We start from the raw sequence: 16,266 nt of genomic DNA, 5'->3' as shown, positions 1-16,266 counted from the left end.
GGTTTGATAGAGGCACCATATTGTTACCTAACAGGGTTAGGTTTATGGACTTTTTAATTCTACCAAATAAAGGTTGGATGGGTTGTCAACTACTTTAAAAGTTACAGAGGATCTATCAGTTCTGAGAAAACCCAAAAATTGATTAACCTATTTTTACCATAAATCACAAGCATTGCAAATTACTTCATAAATGCAGCTCAATGAGCAGTGAATCAGCATAGCTCCCAACTGTCCCAGATTTAGTGGGACTGTCCTGATTTGAGGGTCAGTCCCGCTGTCCTGACACATAAGGGCTTTGTCCCGACATCTAAAACTTACTCCATGCAATGTATTCTCTCTGGGTCTTTTCTTCATCATTCTGTAGCTCCTTCTCCGGGGATTGGGCTGGTATCTCTCTGCCCACAATTACATTGATTAAGTAATTATTTTCTTATCTTGTCATCTGGTCTTCCTGGGACTCAAACCCACAACATTTATCATTGCAGGCAGCAGCCAAAGCTATGAGCCACAGCCAGCAATTATGCAGGTAGCAGAATTTGGTACACTCGAAGCTGCATTGAAAGCTTTGAACCCACAAGCAGACTATACTGCTACATAGAGATGCATCTGTACGTAGCAATGTATTTTTATACCCCTGTATTCTAGAGAGAAAATAAAATAACAATGTTTTTCTTTTGATAAAATTACTACAAAAATAATGAAAAACAATTACAAAAATGTCATTTTATTGCACTTTTTTAAAATAATAAACCTTGCCAGTAACATCGACATATTTAGTCTCCCTGTAATCGTAATCGCACAACACAGCAATCAGATTATTTATAGTGATTAGCTCGTGTAAGAAAATGCTGTGATTGATTTTTTTTTCTATTAAACCCATAGAAATTGATTAAAAATGTAACGCTGAGGCCGTGTTCACATGTAGCATAAGTGCTGCATTTTTTCTACTGTTTTTTTTCTGCGCGTTTTCTGCAGGTGTCCGCACCACACAACGCAGTAACAATCTTCTCTAATTACTGTTTACTTTTTTTTGTACTCATTTTCCCCCTTATTTGATGCGTTTTTAGGGCATTTTAATGTGGTTTTTATAGTATAGAAAAGCTTTGACTCTGCACTTAAACACTGACTGCAATTTTTTACATGCATTTGTCCCTCTTTTTGTTCTTCAAAAGTTGGAAGGTTTTAACCCCTTTACCCCCAAGGGTGGTTTGCATGTTATGGACCAGGCCAATTTTTACAATTCTGACCACTGTCCCTTTATCAGGTTATAGCTCTGGAACGCTTCAACGGATCCCGGTGATTCTGATACTGTTTTCTCGTGACATATTGTACTTCATGATAGTGGTAAAATTTCTTTGATATTACCTGCGTTTATTTGTGAAAAAAACAGAAATATGGCGAAAATTTTGAAAATTTCGCAATTTTCCAACTTTGAATTTTTATGCAATTAAATCACAGAGATATGTCACACAAAATACTTAATAAGTAACATTTCCCACATGTCTACTTTACATCAGCACAATTTTGGAACCAAAATTTTTTTTTTGTTAGGGAGTTATAAGGGTTAAAAGTTGACCAGCAATTTCTCATTTTTACAACACCATTTTATTTTAGGGACCACATCTCATTTGAAGTCATTTTGAGGGGTCTATATGATAGAAAATACCCAAGTGTGACACCATTCTAAAAACTGCACCCCTCAAGGTTCTCAAAACCACATTCAGGAAGTTTATTAACCCTTCAGGTGTTTCACAGGAATTTTTGGAATGTTTAAATAAAAATTAACATTTAACTTTTTTTCACAAAAAATTTACTTCAGCTCCAATTTGTTTTATTTTACCAAGGGTTACTGGAGAAAATGGACCCCAAACCTTGTTGTACAATTTGTCCTGAGTACGCCAATACCCCATAAGTGGAGGTAAACCACTGTTTGGGCGCATGACAGATCTTGGAAGCGAAGGAGCGCCATTTGACTTTTTAATGCAAAATTGACTAGAATTGAGATGGGACGCCATGTTGCGTTTGGAGAGCCCCTGATGTGCCTAAACATTGAAACCCCCCACAAGTGACACCATTTTGGAAAGTAGACCCCCTAAGGAACTTATCTAGAGGTGTGGTGAGCACTTTGACCCACCAAGTGCTTCACAGAAGTTTATAATGCAGAACCGTAAAAATAAAAAAATCATTTTTTTTCACAAAAATTATCTTTTCGCCCCCAATTTTTTATTTTCCCAATGGTAAGAGAAGAAATTGGAACCAAAAAGTTGTTGCACAATTTGTCCTGAGTACGCTGATACCCCATATGTGGGGGTAAACCACTGTGCGCATGGGAGAGGTCGGAAGGGAAGGAGCGCTGTTTGACCTTTCAATGCAAAATTGACAGGAATTGAGATGGGACGCCATGTTGCGTTTGAAGAGCCACTGATGTGCTTAAACATTGAAACCCCCCACAAGTGACACCATTTTGGAAAGTAGACCCCCTAAGGAACTTATCTAGATGTGTGGTGAGCACTTTGACCCACCAAGAGCTTCACAGAAGTTTATAATGCAGAGCCGTAAAAATAAAACAAAAATTTTTTCCCACAAAAATTATTTTTTAGTCCCCAGTTTTGTATTTTCCCAAGGGTAACAGGAGAAATTGGACCCCAAAAGTTGTTGTGCAATTTGTCCTGACTGCGCTGATACCCCATATGTGGGGGGGAACCACCGTTTGGGCGCATGGGAGGGCTCGGAAGGGAAGGAGCGCCATTTGGAATACAGACTTAGATGGAATGGTCTGCAGGCGTCACATTGCGTTTGCAGAGCCCCTAATGTACCTAAACAGTAGAAACCCCCCACAAGTGACCCCATATTGGAAACTAAACCCCCCAAGGAACTTATCTAGATGTGTTGTGAGAACTTTGAGCCCCCAAGTGTTTCACTACAGTTTCTAACGCAGAGCCGTGAAAAAAAAAAAAACAATTCCCCCCAAAATTATTTTTTAGCCCCCAGTTTTGTATTTTCTCGAGGGTAACAGGAGAAATTGGACCCCAAAAGTTGTTGTCCAATTTGTCCTGAGTGCGCTGATGCCCATATGTGGGGGGATCCACCGTTTGGGCGCATGGGAGGGCTCGGAAGGGAAGGAGCGCCATTTGGAATGCAGACTTAGATGGAATGGTCTGCAGGCGTCACATTGCGTTTGCAGAGCCCCTAATGTACCTAAACAGTAGAAACCCCCACAAGTGACCCCATATTTGAAACTAGACCCCCCACAAACTTATCTAGATGTGTTGTGAGAACTTTGAGCCCCCAAGTGTTTTACTACAGTTAATAACGCCAAGCCGTGAAAATATAAAATCTTTTTTTCCCACAAAATTATTTTTTAGCCCCCAGTTTTGTATTTTCCCAAGGGTAACAGGAGAAATTGGACCCCAAAAGTTGTTGTCCAATTTGTCCTGAGTACGCTGATACCCCATATGTTGGGGTAAACTCCTGTTTGGACACACGGGAGAGCTCGGAAGGGAAGGAGCACTGTTTTACTTTTTCAACGCAGAATTGGCTGGAATTGAGATTGGACGCCATGTCGCGTTTGGAGAGCCCCTGATGTGTCTAAACAGTGGAAACCCCCAAATTATAACTGAAACCCTAATCCAAACACACCCCTAACCCTAATTCCAACGGTAACCCTAACCACACCTCTAACCCAGACACACCCCTAACCCTAATCCCAACCCTATTCCCAACCGCAAATGTAATCCAAACCCTAACCCTAACTTTAGCCCCAGCCCTAACTGTAGCCTTAACCCTAACTGTAGCCTTAACCCTAGCCTTAACCCTAGCCTTAACCCTAGCCCTAACCCTAGCCCTAACCCTAGCCCTAACCCTAGCCCTAACCCTAGCCCTAACCCTAGCCCTAACCCTAATGGGAAAATGGAAATAAATACATTTTTTTATTTATTTTTTTTATTTTTCCCTAACTAAGGGGGTGATGAAGGGGGGTTTGATTTACTTTTATAGCGGGTTTTTTAGCGGATTTTTATGATTGACAGCCGTCACACACTGAAAGACGCTTTTTATTGCAAAAAATATTTTTTGCGTTACCACATTTTGAGAGCTATAATTTTTCCATATTTTGGTCCACAGAATCATGTGAGGTCTTGTTTTTTTGCGGGACGAGTTGACATTTTTATTGGTAACATTTTCGGGCACGTGACATTTTTTGATCGCTTTTTATTCCGATTTTTGTGAGGCAGAATTACCTAAAACCAGCTATTCATGAATTTCTTTTGGGGGAGGCGTTTATACCGTTCCGCGTTTGGTAAAATTGATAAAGCAGTTGTATTCTTTGGGTCAGTACGATTACAGCGACACCTCATTTATATAATTTTTTTAATGTTTTGGCGCTTTTATACGATAAAAACTATTTTATAGAAAAAATAATTATTTTTGCATCGCTTTATTCTGAGGACTATAACTTTTTTATTTTTTTGCTGATGTTGCTGTATGGCGGCTCGTTTTTTGCGGGACAAGATGACGCTTTCAGCGGTACCATGGATATTTATATCTGTCTTTTTGATTGCGTGTTATTCCAGTTTTTGTTCGGCGATATGATAATAAAACATTGTTTTTTGTCTCGTTTTTTTTTTTTTCTTACGGTGTTTACTGAAGGGGATAACTAGTGGGACAGTTTTATAGGTCGGGTCGTTACGGACGCGGCGATACTAAATATGTGTACTTTTATTGTTTTTTTTTATTTAGATAAAGAAATGTATTTATGGGAATAATATTTTTTTTTCATTATTTAGGATTTATTTTATTTTATTTTTTACACACTTGTAAAAATTTTTTTTAACTTTTTTACTTTGTCCCAGGGGGGGGACAATACAGATCGGTGATCTGCCAGTTTGCACAGCACTCTGACAGATCACCGATCTGTCTGAGAGCAGTGCAGCGTTACCAAGTGCCTGCTCTGAGCAGGCACTTGGTAAGCCACCTCCCTCCCTGCAGGACCTGGATCCGCGGCCATCTTGGATCCGGGACTTTCTGCAGGGAGGGAGGTAGGAGACCCCCGGAGCAACGCGATCACATTGCGTTGCTGCGGGGGTCTCAGGGAAGCCCGCAGGGAGCCCCCTCCCTGCGCGATGCTTCCCTGCACCGCCGGCACATCGCGATCATGTTTGATCGCGGTGTGCCGGGGGTTAATGTGCCGGGGGCGGTCCGTGACCGCTCCTGGCACATAGTGCCGGATGTCATCTGCGATAAGCAGCTGACACCCGGCCGCGATTGGCCGTGCTCCCCCCGTGAGCGCGGCCGATCGCCTATGACGTACTATTCCGTCCGTGGGAAGTAAAGCCCACCACACATGGACGGAATAGTACGTCTAATGGCAGAAAGGGGTTAATCAGTGAATTGCAAATCAGACAAAAACTTCCCTTCCTTTGAACCAGGAGACTGAACTTAACTTGCTGCTGGCTGCTGCTATATATCATGCATGTAATAGGATGTCCTGTGTGTTCTGCAGTCCATCTAAAGGAACAGGACATGTAGTGGGGAAAAAGTATTTAGTCAGCTACCAATTATGCAAGTTCTCCCACTTAAAAAGATGAGAGAAGCCTGTAAGGGTATGTGCACACGTTGTGGATTAGCCTGCTGATTTTTGTGCAGTTAAACCGTATCTCTTGGCAGAAAACGCAGGGTAAAATACTTGCGGTTTTCCAATGAAGTATGTGGATGCAGATTTCTTGCTTTTTTCTGCGTCATAGATGCGGATTCTAGTGCGTTTTTGCTGTGTGGATTTGTTGTGAACTTTGTCTCTTTTGCTTCTGGAGGAGAGAGAGAGAAGTGGAGGAGAGAGAGATAGAGAACCGCTAATGTGGATTCACAAAAAGAATTGACCTGCTGCGGAAAATAAACTGCTGCGGAAACGCATCAAAATCCGCAACGCGTGCACATACCATAATTGATATCATAGGTAGACAACAACTATGAGAGTCAAAATAAGAAAACAAATTGAGAAAATCTTTTGCAAATTATGTTGGAAAATAAGTATTTGGTCACCTAAAAACAAGCAAGATTTCTGGCCCTCACAGACCTGTAACTTCTCATCTGTCCTCCACTCATTACCTGTAGTAATGGCACCTGTTTGAACTTGTTAGCAGTATAAAAAAACAACTGTCCAAAACCTCCAACAGTCACACTCCAAACTCCACTATGGTGAAGGCCAAAGAGCTGTCGAAGGACACTAGAAACAAAATTGTAGCCCTGCACCAGCCTGGGAAGACTGAATCTGCAATAGGCAAGCAGCTTGGTGTGATGAAATCAACTGTGGGAGCAATAATAAGAAAATGGAAGACATACAAGAGCACTGATAATTTTCCTCAATCTGACGCTTCACGCAAGATCTCACCCCATGGGGTCAAAATGATCACAAGAACGGTGAGCAAAAATCCCAGAAACACCTGGGGGGACCTAGTGAATGACCTGCATAGAGCTGGTACCACCATAACAAAGGCTACCATCAGTAACACACTACGCTGCCAGCAGTGTCGGACTGGGGTGACAAGGGCCCACCCATAACATTGACTTTGGTGGGGGCCATTTTTCAACTGCATGCAAATATTATACTACCTTTGTTCACAAATTTACCTATATCTTTATATAATAATAAACTTGAGTAGTGTGGTTAATAAATGATGAGATGCTGCTTTTTTCTGTACAGAGTGAATCAGTGAATCAAGTGAATTATGCCAAGTACTGCCCATACAGTGGGGTTGGGGGCCCAGATCTACAAAGGGGCCCACCAGGGGTTTCCCATGTTAGCCTTTGGGCCAGTCTGAGCATGGCCGCCATGGACTCAGATCCTGCAGTGCCAGTCATGTCCCCCTGCTTAAGCCAGTACATGTCTGGGCCCGTCTGAAGTTTTCTAGAAAGCTTTTGGATTATCCAGAAGAGTATTGGGAGAATGTCATATTTTCTGATGAAACCAAAGTAGAACTGTTTGGTAGAAACAAAATTTGTCGTGTTTGGAGGAGACAGAATGCTGAGTTGCATTCAAAGTATACCATACCTACTGTGAAGCATGGGGGAGGCAACATCATGCTTTGGGGTTGTTTCTCTGCAAAGTGACCAGGACGACTGAAAGACATAACAGACATGACATGACATGAAAGAATGAATGGGGCCATGAGATTTTGTGTGCAAACCTCCTTCCATCAGCAAGGGCATTGAAAATTAAACGTGGATGGGTCTTTCAGCATGATAATGATCCCAAGCACACCGCCAGGGCAACAAATTAGTGGATTCGTAAGAAGCATGTGAAGGTCCTGGAGTGGCCTAGCCAGTCTCCAGATCTCAACCCCATAGAATACCTTTGGAGAGAGTTGAAAGTCCGTGTTGCCCAGCGACAGGCCCAAAACATCACTGCTCTAGAGGAGATTTGCATGGAGGAATGGACCAACATATCGCCAACAGTGTGTGCCAACCTTGTGAAGACTTACCTGAAAACGTTTGACCTGTGTCATTGCCAACAAAGGATATATAACAAATTATTGAGATTAACTTTTGCTAAGGGCAGCACGGTGGCGCAGTGGTTAGCACTGCAGCCTTGCAGCGCTGGGGTCCTGGGTTCTAATCCCACCCAGGACAACATCTGCAAAGAGTTTGTATATTCTCTCTGTGTTTGCGTGGGTTTCCTCCGGGCACTCCGGTTTCCTCCCACATTCCAAAGACATACTGATAGGGATTCTAGATTGTGAGCCCCATCGGGGACAGTGATGATAATGTGTGCAAAAACTGTAAAGCGCTGCGGAATGTGTTAGCGCTATATAAAAAAATAAATAAAAAAAAAAATTATTTTCCACCATAATTTGCAAAATAAAGCTTGCCAAATCAGACAAGGTGATTTTCTCATTTTGACTCATAGTTGTGGTCTACCTATGATGTCAATTACAGGCCTCTCTCATCTTTTTAAGTGGGAGAACTTGCACAATTCGTGGTTGACTAAATACTTTTTTTCCCCACTGTAGCTGTTTATAAAGGGTTAATCTGCTAATGGGAGGAGACATCCATTTCTAAAATTTTAAGTCAGTCATATACATGAAATGGCTATCGGCGGAACAAAGCTTCGGCTGATCATTTGGCTGACAGCCATCTCGGACGGCTCTCCCATACAAAGAAGCCCTCATCCGACTGTGCACCCCTGTGTTCTTTATGAAAAAGCCATTGCCAGACATTTTTTTATATCTCCGAGAGAACAAAGTGATCGGCAGTCCAAAATTGAACATTGTCTGATCGTCATCTACCCCAATGATCAGTTGTCCAGGTTTCCCATTTGCATGAGACTATCAGGTTACCCACTTGTTGAATTCGGCAGGTTCGGTCAACATTAGTCTGTGTATGATGGCCTTTAATCTGAGGTTCTTTCTACATGCTGCTCAGAAACAGCAGTAGGCAAATCACCCCTAGAAAGCTATAGCATTTACCTGCGCTGCTTCTATCCTCCTTCTCCTTCTGCAGCCGATATATAATATACTGGGATTATTCTGACCTTGACACATAAATAGCTAAATTTAGTATGAAGAGCTGCAAGCAAAGAGCAGTGGATAGTTTTTTAAACAAAAGTCTGACAACCAACGTACATCATTAGTTTTTTTTCTTCCACTATATTGCATCTTGTATTATTTATATATATATATATATATATATATATATATATATATATACTGTATATATATATATATATATATATATATATATACATATATTGTCATGACAACTCCATAATATGGTGAAGAAAAACTGAAAAAACCCCAAACAATACTGTTTTTGTTTATATGTTTATAGATTATGTGCGATATTGCTACTGGAGATAGAAAGCCTCTTTCACTTGGATGGGGATTAGCTACAAAGCCATGCAGAGTCCATGGACAAGTCTTCCAGACTGTGAATTAGTACATTTCAAAGGAACGTCTCATCTTTTTAGGTGTGCACTGCTCCCCTGCCGTTTTGCTTTCTGATACAAGTGGAGGGCAGTAGTCCTACATGGTTAACAATTTAGACCACTCCTGGCCTGAACTGTGTGCTCTCCTCTGTTGTAAGTAGAGACCCTAGCCTCTGCAGCAATGGAGGGGCATATGAATATATTCATTCTCACGCTTGTCCCTCCATATATTTAATTCAGCTAATATTACCTACAGGGTGGGCCATTTATATGGATACACCTAAATAAAATGGGAATTGTTGGTGATATCAACTTCCTGTTTGTGGCACATTAGTATATGGGAGGAGGAAAACTTTTTAAGATGGGTGGTAACCATGGCGGCCTTTCTCAAGTCGGCCATTTTGGATCCAGTTGTATTTTTTTTCAATGGGAATGGTGTGCACCACCACATGATGGGTGTCAGGTCTGAGCATTCCTACATGAACAGGTCTCCCGATCTGACCCCCTTAGACTTTTATCTTTGGGGTTAACTGAAGGCAGTTGTCTATGCTGTGAAGATATGAGATATGCAGCATCTCAAACAATGGATACTGGAAGCCTGTGCTAGGATTTCTTCCGCGGTGTTGCAATCAGTGTGTCAAGAGTGGGAGAAGAGGGTTGCATTGACAATCTAACACAATCGGCAGCACTTTGAACACATTTTATAAGTAATCATAAACTTGTAAATAACTCATGAAAGAATAACGTTACGCTATAGCCAAGCACACCATTGTTTTTCTTGTGAAATTCTCAATAAGGTTGATGTGTCACATGACCCTCTTCCCATTGAAAAAATAAAGTTGGATCCAAAATGGTCGACTTCAAAATGGCCGCCATGGTCACCACCCACCTTGAAAAGTTTTCCCCCTCCCATATACTAATGTGCAACAAACAGGAAGTTAATATCACCAAATATTCACATTTTATTTAGGTGTATCCATATAAATGGCCCACCCTGTAGTTTATTTGTTGGAGTCTGTCAGAAAATTATATACACAATTGTATACATTACTTCCAGTAGGTCATGATAGATCATGATGTAAGCTCCCTGGGAATTACATGGCTTTATGTTCTCTGAACAGGGTCACCATCTTGATCAACAAAACTTCCTATCTAATGAAATGTGCATGAATTGTACCACTGAAGTTATTCACTGGGTGTATACAATGAACTATCACAGATAATGATGATGGCCCAGTGCCTGTCACATTTTTATAATGTATTTAGTAAGAGAATATAGAAGTAAGGATTCTCTTAGTGTTCTCTCACCAGAAAGAGATAATACCGAGGCTGATCTACATAGAAATAGGTATATCGCGTATAAGGGAAGTGCACACTGTAACAGATAATCACAATCAGATGAAGACACAGTTATGTTAAAAAATGTGAGTGCTTCTTTAACCCCTCTGTGACCTTAGACGTACTATCCCGTCGAGGTGCCCTGGGCTTATCTGACCCTGGACGGGATAGTACGTCATAGCCGATCAGCCGCGCTCACGGGGTGAGCGCGGCCGATCGCGGCCGGGTGTCAGCTGCTTATCGCAGCTGACATCCGGCACTATGTGCCAGGAGCGGTCACGGACCGCCCCCGGCACATTAACCCCTGGCACACCGCGATCAAACATGATCAAGATGTGCCGGCGGTGCAGGGAAGCATCGCGCAGGGAGGGGGCTCCCTGCGGGCTTCCCTGAGACCCCCGGAGCAACGCGATGTGATCGCGTTGCTGCGAGGGTCTCACCTCCCTCCCTGCTTCCTCCAGCCCCGGATCCAAGATGGCCGCGGATCCGGGTCCTGCAGGGAGGGAGGTGGCTTCACAGAACCTGCTCAGAGCAGGCACTGTGAAGGCTGCAGCGCTGCATGTCAGATCAGTGATCTGACAGAGTGCTGTGCAAACTGTCAGATCACTGATCTGTGATGTCCCCCCCTGGGACAAAGTAAAAAAGTAAAAAAAAATTTTTCCAAATGTGTAAAAAAAAATAAAAAAAATATTCCAAAATAATGAAAAAAAAATACTCCCATAAATACATTTCTTCATCTAAATAAAAAAAAACCAATAAAAGTACACATATTTAGTATCGCCGCGTCCGTAACGACCCGACCTATAAAACTTTCCCACCTGTTATCCCCTTCAGTAAACACCGTAAGAAAAAAAAAAAAAAACGAGGCAAAAAACAACGCTTTATTATCATACCGCCGAACAAAAAGTGGAATAACACGCGATCAAAAGGACAGATATAAATAACCATGGTACCGCTGAAAGCGTCATATTGTCCCGCAAGAAACGAGCCGCCATACAGCATCATCAGCAAAAAAATAAAAAAGTTATAGTCCTGAGAATAAAGCGATGCAAAAATAATTATTTTTTCTGTAAAATAGTTTTTATCGTATAAAAGCGCCAAACCGTAAAAAAATTATATAAATGAGGTATCGCTGTAATCGTACTGACCCGAAGAATAAAACTGATTTATCAATTTTACCAAACGCGGAACGGTATAAACGCCTCCCCCAATAGAAATTCATGAATAGCTGGTTTTTGGTCATTCTTCCTCACAAAAATCGGAATAAAAAGCGATCAAAAAATGTCACGTGTCCGAAAATGTTTTCAGTAAAAACGTCAACTCGTCCCGCAAAAAACAAGACCTCACATGACTCTGTGGACCAAAATATGGAAAAATTATAGCTCTCAAAATGTGGTATTGCAAAAAATATTTTTTGCAATAAAAAGCGTCTTTCAGTGTGTGACGGCTGCCAATCATAAAAATCCGCTAAAAAACTCGCTATAAAAGTAAATCAAACCCCCCTTCATCACCCCCTTAGTTAGGGAAAAATAAAAAAAAATGTATTTATTTCCATTTTCCCATTAGGGTTAGGGCTAGGGTTAGGGCTAGGGTTAGGGCTAGGGTTAGGGCTAGGGTTAGGGTTAGGGCTAGGGTTAGGACTAGGGTTAGGGCTAGGGTTAGGGCTAGGGTTAGGGCTAGGGTTAGGCCTAGGATTAGGGCTAGGGTTAGGGCTAGGGTTAGGGTTGGGGCTACAGTTAGGGTTGGGGCTAAAGTTAGGGTTAAGGTTTAGATTACATTTACAGTTGGGAATAGGGTTGGGATTAGGGTTAGGGGTGTGTCAGGGTTAGAGGTGTGGTTAGGGTTACCGTTGGAATTAGGGTTAGGGGTGTGTTTAGATTAGGGTTTCAGTTATAATTGGGGGGTTTCCACTGTTTCGGCACATCAGGGGCTCTCCAAACACGACATGGCGTCCGATCTCAATTCCAGCCAATTCTGCGTTGAAAAAGTAAAACAGTGCTCCTTCCCTTCCGAGCTCTCCCGTGTGCCCAAACAGGGGTTTACCCTCACATATGGGGTATCAGCGTACTCAGGACAAATTGGACAACAACTTTTGTGGACCAATTTCTCCTGTTACCCTTGGGAAAATACAAAACTGGGGGCTAAATATAATTTTTGTGGGAAAACAAAAAGATTTTTTATTTTCACGGCTCTGCGTTATAAACTGTAGTGAAACACTTGGGGGTTCAAAGTTCTCACAACACATCTAGATAAGTTCATTGAGGGGTCTAGTTTCCAATATGGGGTCACTTGTGGGAGGTTTCTACTGTTTAGGTACATTAGGGGCTCTGCAAACGCAATGTGATGCCTGCAGACCAATCCATCTAAGTCTGCATTCCAAATGATGCTCCTTCCCTTCCGAGCCCTCCCATGCGCCCAAACGGTGGTTCCCCCCCCACATATCAGGTATCAGAGTACTCAGGACAAATTGGACAACAACATTTAGGGTCCAATTTCTCCTGCTAACCTTGGAAAAATACAAAACTGGGGGCTAAAATATAATTTTTTGTGGAAAAAAAATATTTTTTATTTGCACGGCTCTGCGTTATAAACTGTAGTGAAATACTTGGGGGTTCAAAGCTCTCACAACACATCAAGATGAGTTCCGTAGGTGGTCTACTTTCCAAAATGGTGTCACTTGTGGGGGGTTTCTACTGTTTAGGTACATTAGGGGCTCTGCAAACGCAATGTGACGCCTGCAGACCATTCCATCTAAGTCTGCATTCCAAATGGCGCTCCTTCCCTTCCGAGCCCTCCCATGCGCCCAAACGGTGGTTCCCCCTCACATATGGGGTATCAGCGTACTCAGGACAAATTGGACAACAACTTTTGGGGTCCAATTTCTCCTGTTACCCTAGGGAAAATACAAAACTGGGGGCTAAAAAATAATTTTTGTGGGAAAAAAATTTTGTTTTATTTTTATGGCTCTGCATTATAAACTTCTGTGAAGCCCTTGGTGGGTCAAAGTGCTCACCACACATCCAGATAAGTTCCTTAGGGGGTCTACTTTCCAAAATGGTGTCACTTGTGGGGGGTTTCAATGTTTAGGCACATCAGTGGCTCTCCAAACGCAACATGGCGTCCCATCTCAATTCCTGTCAATTTTGCATTGAAAAGTCAAACGGCGCTCCTTCCCTTCCGAGCTCTCCCATGCGCCCAAACAGTGGTTTACTGCCACATATGGGGTATCAGCGTACTCAGGACAAATTGGACAACAACTTTTGAGGTCCAATTTATTCTCTTACCCTTGGAAAATTAAAAAATTGGGGGCAAAAATATAATTTTTGTGAAAAAATGTGATTTTTTATTTTTACGGTTCTGCATTATAAACTTCTGTGAAGCACTTGGTGGGTCAAAGTGCTCACCACACATCCAGATAAGTTCCTTAGGGGGTCTACTTTCCAAGATGGTGTCACTTGTGGGGGGTTTCAATGTTTAGGCACATCAGTGGCTCTCGAAACGCAACATGGCGTCCCATCTCAATTCCTGTCAATTTTGCATTGAAAAGTCAAACAGCGCTCCTTCCCTTCCGAGCTCTCCCATGCGCCCAAACAGTGGTTTACTGCCACATATGGGGTATCAGCGTACTCAGGACAAATTGGACAACAACTTTTGGGGTCCATTTTCTCCTGTTACCCTTGGTAAAATAAAACAAATTGGAGCTGAAGTAAATTTTTTGTGTAAAAAAGTTAAATGTTCATTTTTATTTAAACATTCCAAAAATTCCTATTAAACACCTGAAGGGTTAATAAACTTCTTGAATGTGGTTTTGAGCACCTTGAGGGGTGCAGTTTTTAGAATGGTGTCACACTTGGGCATTTTCTATCCTATAGACCCCTCAAAATGACTTCAAATGAGACGTGGTCCCTAAAAAAAATGGTGTTGTAAAAATGAGAAATTGCTGGTCAACTTTTAACCCTTATAACTCCCTAACAAAAAAAAATTTGGTTCCAAAATTATGCTGATGTAAAGGAGACATGTGGGAAATGTTACTTATTAAGTATTTTGTGTGACATATCTCTGTGATTTAATTGCATAAAAATTCAAAGTTTGAAAATTGCGAAATTTTCAAAATTTTCGCCAAATTTCCGTTTTTTCACAAATAAACTCAGGTACTATCAAAGAAATTTTACCACTATCATGAAGTACAATATGTCACGAGAATACAATGTCAGAATCACCAGGATCCGTTGAAGCGTTTCGGAGTTATAACCTCATAAAGGGACAGTGGTCAGAATTGTAAAAATTGGCCTGGTCATTGACGTGCAAACCACCCTTGGGGGTAAAGGGGTTAATTCACTCTGGTTGTTTAAGGAATTTGGAGCTTTGTTTGAGAAAATTGAGATTCATCAATATAAAGATCTATTAAGTAATTAATGAGCATAGAATGTTTGACCTATTTAGAGAAAAGAAAGTTGTGTATACATTTACTTGACGATTAACTTTATATTTCTACCTAAGTACTAACTGTATATTCTCAAATTGCATAAAACTAAGTACATCATATGCCAAATTCAGTGTAAAGGAGCCCCTATAGCTGGATTTGATTGCACAGCATGAACTGTAATCATGAGTTCAGGACTGGCTTCAGTTTATTCGCCAGAGAGAGAAGTACATAAAGATTTAGTCCTGTACATATACAGTGCCTTGCGAAAGTATTCGGCCCCCTGGAACTTTTCAACCGTTTCCCACATATCATGCTTCAAACATAAAGATACCAAATGTAAATTTTTGGTGAAGAATCAACAACAAGTAGAACATAATTGTGAAGTTGAACGAAATTTATTGGTTATTTTACATTTTTGTGGAAATTCAAAAACTGAAAAGTGGGGCCTGCAATATTATTAATACTTTGTTGCTCCACCTTTTGCTGCAATTACAGCTGCAAGTCGCTTGGGGTATGTCTCTATCAGTTTTAGTTTTGTACATCGAGAGATTGAGATCCTTGCCCTTTCTTCCTTGACAAACAGCTCGAGCTCAGTGAGGATTGATGGAGATCATTTGTGAACAGCAGTTTTCAGCTCTTTCCACAGATTCTCGATTGGATTGAGGTCTGGACTTTGACTTGGCCATGCTATCACCTGGATACGTTTATTTGTGAACCATTCCATTGTAGATTTTGCTTTTTGTTTGGGATCATTGTCTTGTTGGAAGACAAATCTCCGTCCCAGTCTCAGGTCTTTTGCAGACTCCAACAGGTTTTCTTCGAGAATGGTCCTGTATTTGGCTCCATCCATCTTCCCATCAATTTTAACCATCTTCCCTGTCCCTGCTGAAGAAAAGCAGGCCCAAACCATGATGCTGCCACCAACATGTTTGACAGCGGGGATGGTGTGTTCAGGGTGTTGAGCTGTGTTGCCTTTACGCCAAACATATCGTTTGGCATTGTTGCCAAAAAGTTAAATTTTGGTTTCATCTGACCAGAGCACCTTCTTCCACATGTTTGGCATGTCTCCCAGGTGGCTTGTTGCAAACTTTAAGCAATACTTTTTATGGATATCTTTGAGAAATGGCTTTCTTCTTGCCACTCTTCCATAAAGGACAGATTTGTGCAGAGTTCGACTGATTGTTGTTTGATGGATAGACTGTCCTACCTCAGCTGTAGAACTCTGCAGTTCATCCAGAGTGATCATGGGCCTCTTGGCTGCGTCTCTGATCAGTCTTCTCCTTTTTTGAGATGAAAGTTTAGTGAGACGGCCGGGTCTTGGTAGATTTGCAGTGGTATGATACTCCTTCCATTTCAATATGATCGCTTGCAGAGTGCTCCTCGGGATGTTTAAAGTTTTGGAAATCATTTTGTATCCAAATCCGGCTTTAACCCCTTCACGACATGTGCCATACTAGTACTGCGCATGTCGTGTCTCCCCCTTTGATGTGGTCTCCGGCGCTGAGTCCACATCAGTCGCGACATGTCAGCTGTTTTGTACAGCTGACTTGTGCTCGCAATAGCAGCAGGTGGAATCACGATCCAC

The 16,266-nt window shown here is 41.7% G+C and overlaps 1 protein-coding gene across 5 annotated transcripts in view; it reads left to right on the top strand.

Annotated features, from left to right (window-relative positions):
* Nucleotides 1-16,266, top strand: part of BCAS3 (BCAS3 microtubule associated cell migration factor) — a 1,718,074-nt gene that overhangs the window by 813,539 nt on the left and 888,269 nt on the right. The gene's annotated exons all lie outside the window — the stretch shown is intronic.

Source organism: Ranitomeya imitator, chromosome 3, assembly GCF_032444005.1.
Source record: "Ranitomeya imitator isolate aRanImi1 chromosome 3, aRanImi1.pri, whole genome shotgun sequence".
Taxonomy (NCBI): domain Eukaryota; kingdom Metazoa; phylum Chordata; class Amphibia; order Anura; family Dendrobatidae; genus Ranitomeya; species Ranitomeya imitator.
This window is presented reverse-complemented; position numbering and strand designations above follow the sequence as displayed.